The sequence below is a fragment of the Coffea arabica genome, chromosome 7e (genome assembly GCF_036785885.1).
Source record: "Coffea arabica cultivar ET-39 chromosome 7e, Coffea Arabica ET-39 HiFi, whole genome shotgun sequence".
Taxonomy (NCBI): Eukaryota; Viridiplantae; Streptophyta; class Magnoliopsida; order Gentianales; family Rubiaceae; genus Coffea; species Coffea arabica.
The window spans coordinates 23,276,766-23,283,976 of NC_092323.1; the positions used below are offsets into that span (position 1 = coordinate 23,276,766).

The window sequence follows — 7,211 nt, forward strand, 5'->3', positions numbered from 1 at the left end:
CTCATTACTACAAAAACATGAATAGCCATATGAAACGGTTCATCCAAGATATGAATAGCTCTTATGGATTGAAACCGTCCATCCAATGTAATTCCTTTACATAATGTAGCAACGAATTATGAATTACTCCCCTTGGAATCAATGAATTATGAATTAATTCTCTGGAGAATACAAATGGACATCCACACTTTTAGTTGTTTCATAACAGTTTTGTATAAACACACAAAAAACACACCTTCCAAACAAACCCAAAGTCATGTAATGCTCAACTACCGAGCTATTTGTTATCTTATTCTCATGTCTGATTTTCTATTATTTTTCAATTTGAATTGATTGATAATGTTAGGCTTCAATTTTCAAAGTTTGTTTGCCATTTTTGGTCTAACAAATTAAACTTATGGTAATTGAAATAAAAATTAAACCCAAAATACTAGTTGCCTTTGAGAATTTGATGAACATCATTCCTTTAAAATAATTAGGACAAATAAACGTAAAAGTAATTAAGCAAGAGCTACTAATGTAGTGTAAAATGAATGGAAGTATGGGGCATGAGAGATAAGTTGCAGAGGAAAACAAAGTACGCGGATTTAAGCGTTCATAACTCCAAGATCGCAAATGCACGTGAATCTGATTGAAGTGAGCAACTTGCTTTTGGCAAGGTAGCCGCTAGAATGGATTTTAATTTCCACTTTGATAGGGTGACAAGTTTTCGAAAAATATCGAATTACCAACCGAACTTGAAATCAATTTCAAAATTTTTTTTGGGTTAAAAAGGATAATTTCATTTCAATATCTGAACTGATAGCAGGTAAGTAAATTAAAACATAATACAGATATTTAGATCTGAAAATCAACTTCTACAAGACCCAAAAAGCAATAAACTTGATCATAATATTGAAACTTCGAGAAACTCCAAGAGTACTTTCCATCAGATAAATATTACTAGAACCAATACATCTGTGTCCATGTCTTCCAATAGTCAGATGTAATAAAAATTGCTCAAGCCCAAACAAAAAAATTAGATCAAATACATTGGAAATAGGTAATTCGAATTTCCATTGGTAATTTTAGTTTTCTAAAATACAAAGGTTTGAATTAGGATCAAATATAGTATTCATATTTCTTAATTTGAACTTATTGATCGACGATTTCCTACAAGCGCATAGGGTCGATTGTAGTAATAATTTACTTGGAGCATTCCAGGGTCGAACCCACATGGATGAGTTAATTTTCTTTTTTAGTTATTCTAAAATAACAAAGTTTAAATTCAAGGAGTGGTTTTTTCTAACTAAACAATAAATGAATAATCAATTTAAATAGAGTAGTGGTGAGAAAACAATAGACGTGAGCCTAAGGTTTCACGTTTTAATCTAGAATTTGAATTAATTATTCAGTTAATTTCTAAAATAAACCATGAACACATCACACAATTGTATTTTAGATTATCTCTCGATACATCTAAAGTATGCCTAATTAAATCCTACGTCTCTCTTGAGATCGCAAGTATTCAATTAATCAAAAACCTTAGTGATATAAGCATGTGATACAAATCCTAACATACTCTCGTGATTATGCTAAGTATGTTTATCTATATAGTGCACAGCTGTATCTCCTTTCTCAATTCAATACAAACTCTAAGAGCATGTCTATGATGGCCAAGCATAAACACCTAATTAAAATCAAGATAGACAAATCATAGCAAAAAAGCAAGAAATTAAACTAGAAAAATTAATCAAATTCCTTTATAAAAACCCTAACCCTAGAAACAATTTAGTTCATCATGATTTGGAAATTAAAATCGTGAATTCAAAGAGTTGCTACAAAAATAAGAAAAAGAGTAAGAAAACTTCACAGTTACTTGCTTCAATCTTCTCCTTGCGCGCTCCTTTATTCGCTCCATTTGATCTTGATCTCTCAAGAATGAACAATGGAAAGATGTTAAAACTAACCTGGACTAATGTTTTCCACCCCTAAAAACGTCCTAGATAGCCTCTAATTATAGTTTCTCAAGTAGTTTCCAAAACGGGGTAGGATTGGGCTTATTGGAGCTAAAAAACGACAATTTCATGCATTTTCTAGATGAACACCAGTGCAAACTCTGGCTTCAATGTTCCATTGGGTGACTTGACCTGAAAAACTCTGTCGTGAACATTGGCGCAAGTTACTGAAGATCCACGGACGGATTAATTTGGATCCATGAGCAGATCCACTTTAATGCCAAAAATCTCCATTAAAGAGGCTGAATCAGCTCTTGCTCAACATAAAAGTTGTAGCTTTTTGAATAAGCTTTCCAACGCCTCAAGAATTATGTCATTTGGAGGTCTGGATACTGAGATATGCCTAAAATACTGAAACATGTTCGTAAGAGCATTGCAGTGTAACTATACTTCAGTAATTTGAACTTTTGACTATGAAAACGTGAGAACCAAACTTTGATTTCTTATAACTTTGAATTAAGAATCATCTCAATCCGATTTGTGTAGCTCAAGTTACTGCCAAAATACTGAAACTTGTCAATCCTATGAAACCTCTTTCTCTTCATGCTTTGTTCTTCCATTGCATCTTTGCGCCCCGTTTTTTGTTCATTTTCTCTCCAGTTAAGCTTTTGACTTATTAGAACAATATAAGAGCAAAATCAAGTAGTTTCTATTCAAAATAAAATTCAACTAATATAGTTAACTAGCAACTTATACATATAAATCAAACTCCTCCACACTTAATTCGTGCTTGTACTCAAGCACAAGAACAAACCTATTAACTACAATCAATTACTATATTCAAGACTATTATTATTAAAGCAACCATTCTAAACAAGCGTCGAATATCAATAGTGAAAACCAAAGGGGCGCTTCTTCGATTAGCTTTTAATGCCATAAACCCTTTCAACTCTACCTAACTAAATTAGGAATATAAACTATTTAACAAGCATTTCCTTACAAATGGTCCAACTATTAATCCAAATCTCAAACATATAACCACATGGATCCACAGGTTATTATTATAATATTTTCCTTCCTTTTTTTTCTTTTCTTTATTTTTTTCTTTTTTTTTCAGATTTCCCCCACACTTCAACCTTTTCACATTTTAACGAGGAGAATACACTTAATTCTTAGCCGTTTAAGCCTTTTGAACAAACTCCAACATCTCCCAAATGAAAGAGCCTGGTTACTCAACTTTCACTGCTAAAGGATCACACACTCATAGCTATAGTCATTTTTTGATACGAAAGTCAACACTTTTAGGTGAAGACCTTCGGTTACTAGGTAATGACAACCAGCGAAGTATAGTTCAAATTAATAAAATAAGAATATGAGCACAAATAAAAACACAAAACCTTGCTTCATATCCCAATAATATGGAGAATTAAGATTAATAATTAGGCCAAATTCACAAGAAAAATGCTAGAAAAATATTTACAAAGTCTAGAAAAATTAGTCAAAAATTAAAAAAGTCTCAAAATACCAAATATTCATCAAAGAAGCACTCTTTTTTTTTTTTTTGGTTGCCTGCCACGGTATCCAGGGCTTTGCCCTGACTAATCCGTTGGTCGACTCGGGTCGCACACCTGACTGTGGTGGGTGAGTCTCCCAACAACGGTAGCTGCATACGCCAGGTTTCGAACCCGAGATCTGCTTAAGCGGAACCAAGCTGCTTACCACTTGGCCCAACCCCAGTTGGTGAGAATTAAGATTAATAATTAGGCCAAATTCACAAGAAAAATGCTAGAAAAATATTTACAAAGTCTAGAAAAATTAGTCAAAAATTTAAAAAGTCTCAAAATACCAAATATTCATCTCTAAAGCAACACCATTTAACACTTAACACATTCATACAAATAAACTTTAATAATAATAATACTTGAAATATAAGCCATTGCCAATAAGGGAATCAACAACAAAAATTTGAAAAATTTTAGCCCAAAAACTTAAAAATTTCACTTCACCCATTTACTCCTCCCCACACTTAAGACAACATTGTCCTTAATATTGAGGATAAAATAAAGAAAGAATAACAAGAAAAGAGATGAAAGTAAAACTCCCTTGATAACAATTGGAGTGCCAAAAACCAAGTGGGGTGAGAGAAGTTGTCCGTTACCATCCAATAGTCAAGCTCAGGAAGCCATCCTACCAACCTAAAAGAACAAGTGAACACTATAAATAGGGGTTAAACACATCACCTAATAACCCAAACTAGAAAGCAATAAAATTGTAAGGAAATAAACACCACCATTAATCCCAAAAATAAGGAAAATATTAAATGAAATTAAAAAGAAATTCAGGTTGCCTATCGAGAAGCACTAAGTTTTATATCTTCAGCCAGACAAGGCTAGATAAGCTCAAGGAGGATAAAAAGTTTCAGCCTGTTTCATTGCTTCCACATTAAACTTTGGAAGGCTCCCAAGGTATGGCTGAGGAAACAACTTAGTTTCTTCCTCCACAGCTATATCGCGCTTCCGTACCACACAATAAGCATACTTGCGAAGATCTTGCAGGGGTGCAAGTACTAGATTTTGTTCCATGCTCAAAACATTTGTGGCCTTCACATTTTCATCCTCACCCGAAGCAATGACATCTTCTAATGGATCAAATAATGACTCATGAATATACAGTCCATTAGAAATAGTATTAATAACATCAAGATGACAACAAGACTAATCATATGAGGAACACTTTATTGTTTCAAAAACTTTAAACTCTTGCGCATCTTTACCCACTCTTAAAGTAAGTTTCCCTTCAGGAATATCAATAAGAGCCCCTCACGTGGCTAAGAATCTTCTACCAGGCATCTAATATCTTCCTTCATATCCAAGACAAGAAAATCTGCAGGAAAAATAAAATTTACCAACTTTTACAAGCATGTCCTCTACAATACTAACAGAATATCGAATTGAACGATCTGCCAGTTGTAGAGTCACTGTTGTATGTGTTAGCTGAGCAAACTTTAATTCCCTGAAAAAGGACAAAGGCTATATTAACACTGGAACCAAGGTCACACAAGCACCTTTCAACTACAATATTCTCAAAATAACATGGAACTGTGAAACTCCTTGGATCCTTCATTTTGACAGGAAGATGATTTTGAAGTACTGCACTACACTCCTCGGTAAGTGAAACTCTTGCAAATGTCTCCAATTTCTTCATCTTCCGCATAATTTCCTTCAAAATTCTACATAGGAGGGCATATTTGCAATAGTTTCGATAGCTGGAATATCCACGTGTAGCTTTTATAACCTATCTAAAAATCTTTGATAAGGACTCTTCAACCATTGAGGAAAGGGAACGGGTGGCACATAAGCTTTAACCTCAAGCACCTTAATGGATTGATTTCAACTCGAAATTCTTTGCCCGAACTATGTATCTCCTCTTGAGTTTCGGCTCTCTTGTCATCTACTACACCTTCCTCCTTGAGTATATTTTTCGGCTCATCAATAGGATCAACCAACACCTTTTCCGAAGAAAGGGCTAATGCCATAGTGGACTCCATATGAGTCACCTCTATATTATTGTGCAATCCCCTCTGCTCCCTTTGAATCAATGCCATAGATAATTGGTCTACTTGCTTCTCAAGGTTATGAATAGATACCTGCTGCAATTGAGCCAATTGATCCTTTTTCTGCATGTACTGCAGCATTATCTCTTCCATACTGGGATTTCTTTCTTGTGTAGGTAGAGGTTGACCTTGAGGCCCCTATTGCTGATTGAAAAACTCTAGTGGTCTAGCAAGTCCAACTCTTGGAGCCTTCCATGAGAGATTAGGGTGATTGTTCCATCCAAAACTATATGCGCTAGAGTCATGACCTTCCTGGACACCATAAGCTCCATATGAATATGGGTCTTGTGGTTGAGTTATACAATGTGATAACACTTGTACTTGATGACTCAACTCAGTAACTTGTGAACCCAATTCCGCTAACGTACTCATCTCATGAACAAATACTATTCTACCCCGAACTGTCTTTTGTTGTGAATTGCTAGAGAGCAACTCATATATTGCAATCGATTTTTCGGGGGTTTTATCTCCAATATATTCTCCAGCTGCAATGTCCACCATATTTTGTGTCGTAAATGTCAAGCCGTCATAAAAGAATTATACCTGCAATGCCAAAGGATATTGATGATGAGGACATTGAGCAACTAATAGCTTGAACCGCTCCCAGGCTTCATGAATTGGCTTCCCTTCCATTTAAGCAAAGGTGCAACTCTTATTCCTGAAATCAAGTGTCTTCTGAGGTGAATAGTACTTTGTCATGAAAAATTATAAACATCTTTCCATGTTCTCCAAGACCCCTCTGGTGAATTCATGGTTGTTGAATATGCAATAAGGGAAGCACCTCATGTGAAGATCATCCTCGGTAATTCCATGCAAAGGAAAAGTTTGTACCACCTAATAGAATTCACGAATAAAGGAGAGAGGAATATCATTAGAAAGACCATGAAAAGATGGAAACATGGTAAAGTGAATGGTCTTTAACTCATAATTTCTAGCCTCTTCACTTAGCTGAATGCAATAAGGAGGTCCTGTAATTATTGGGCATTGGATGTGTCTCAAACGAAATCCTACATTATTTCTAGTATCTATTGCCAACTCGAACTTGTTTGAATTTCTTGATTTATTGAACTCCAAGGAGATAGATGCCTACAAAATAACGAAGAAAATACAAACAAAAGATTAAGAGTATGTACAAATAATAACTAAAGTATGCAAATTAATCGTCGTCCTCGGCAACGGTGCCAAAAACTTGATCGATGATTTTATGCAAACGCACAGGGTCGATCGTAGTAATAATTTACCTGGAATATTCTAGGGTTGAACCCATATGGACAAGTCAATTTTCTACTTTAATTATTCTAAAATAACAAAATTTAAATTCAAGGAGTGGTTTTTTTCTAACTAAACAATAAAAGAATAATTAAGTTCAAATAGAGTAGTTGTGAGAAAACAACAGACGCGAGTCTAGGGTTTCACGTTTTAATCCAGAATTTGAATCAATTATCTAGTTAATTTCTTAACAAATCATGAATGCATCACACAATTGTATTTTAGATTATCTCTTGATACATCTAAAGTGTGCCTAATTAAATCCTACGTCTCTCTCGAGATCCCAAGTATTCAATTAAATCCTTTAAAAACCTTGGTGACACAAGCATGTCATACAGATTCTAACCTACTCTCGTGATTAGATTAAGTATGTTTATCTATTTAGTGCATGG

At 34.5% G+C, this 7,211-nt stretch overlaps 1 non-coding gene across 1 annotated transcript; it reads left to right on the top strand.

Annotated features, from left to right (window-relative positions):
* Nucleotides 1–6,109: 6,109 nt before the first annotated feature.
* On the top strand, nt 6,110–6,216 carry LOC113702598 (small nucleolar RNA R71). The gene has a single exon (XR_003451235.1). It is a non-coding gene; the product is annotated as a small nucleolar RNA R71 (small nucleolar RNA).
* The last annotated feature ends 995 nt before the right edge of the window (nt 6,217–7,211 follow it).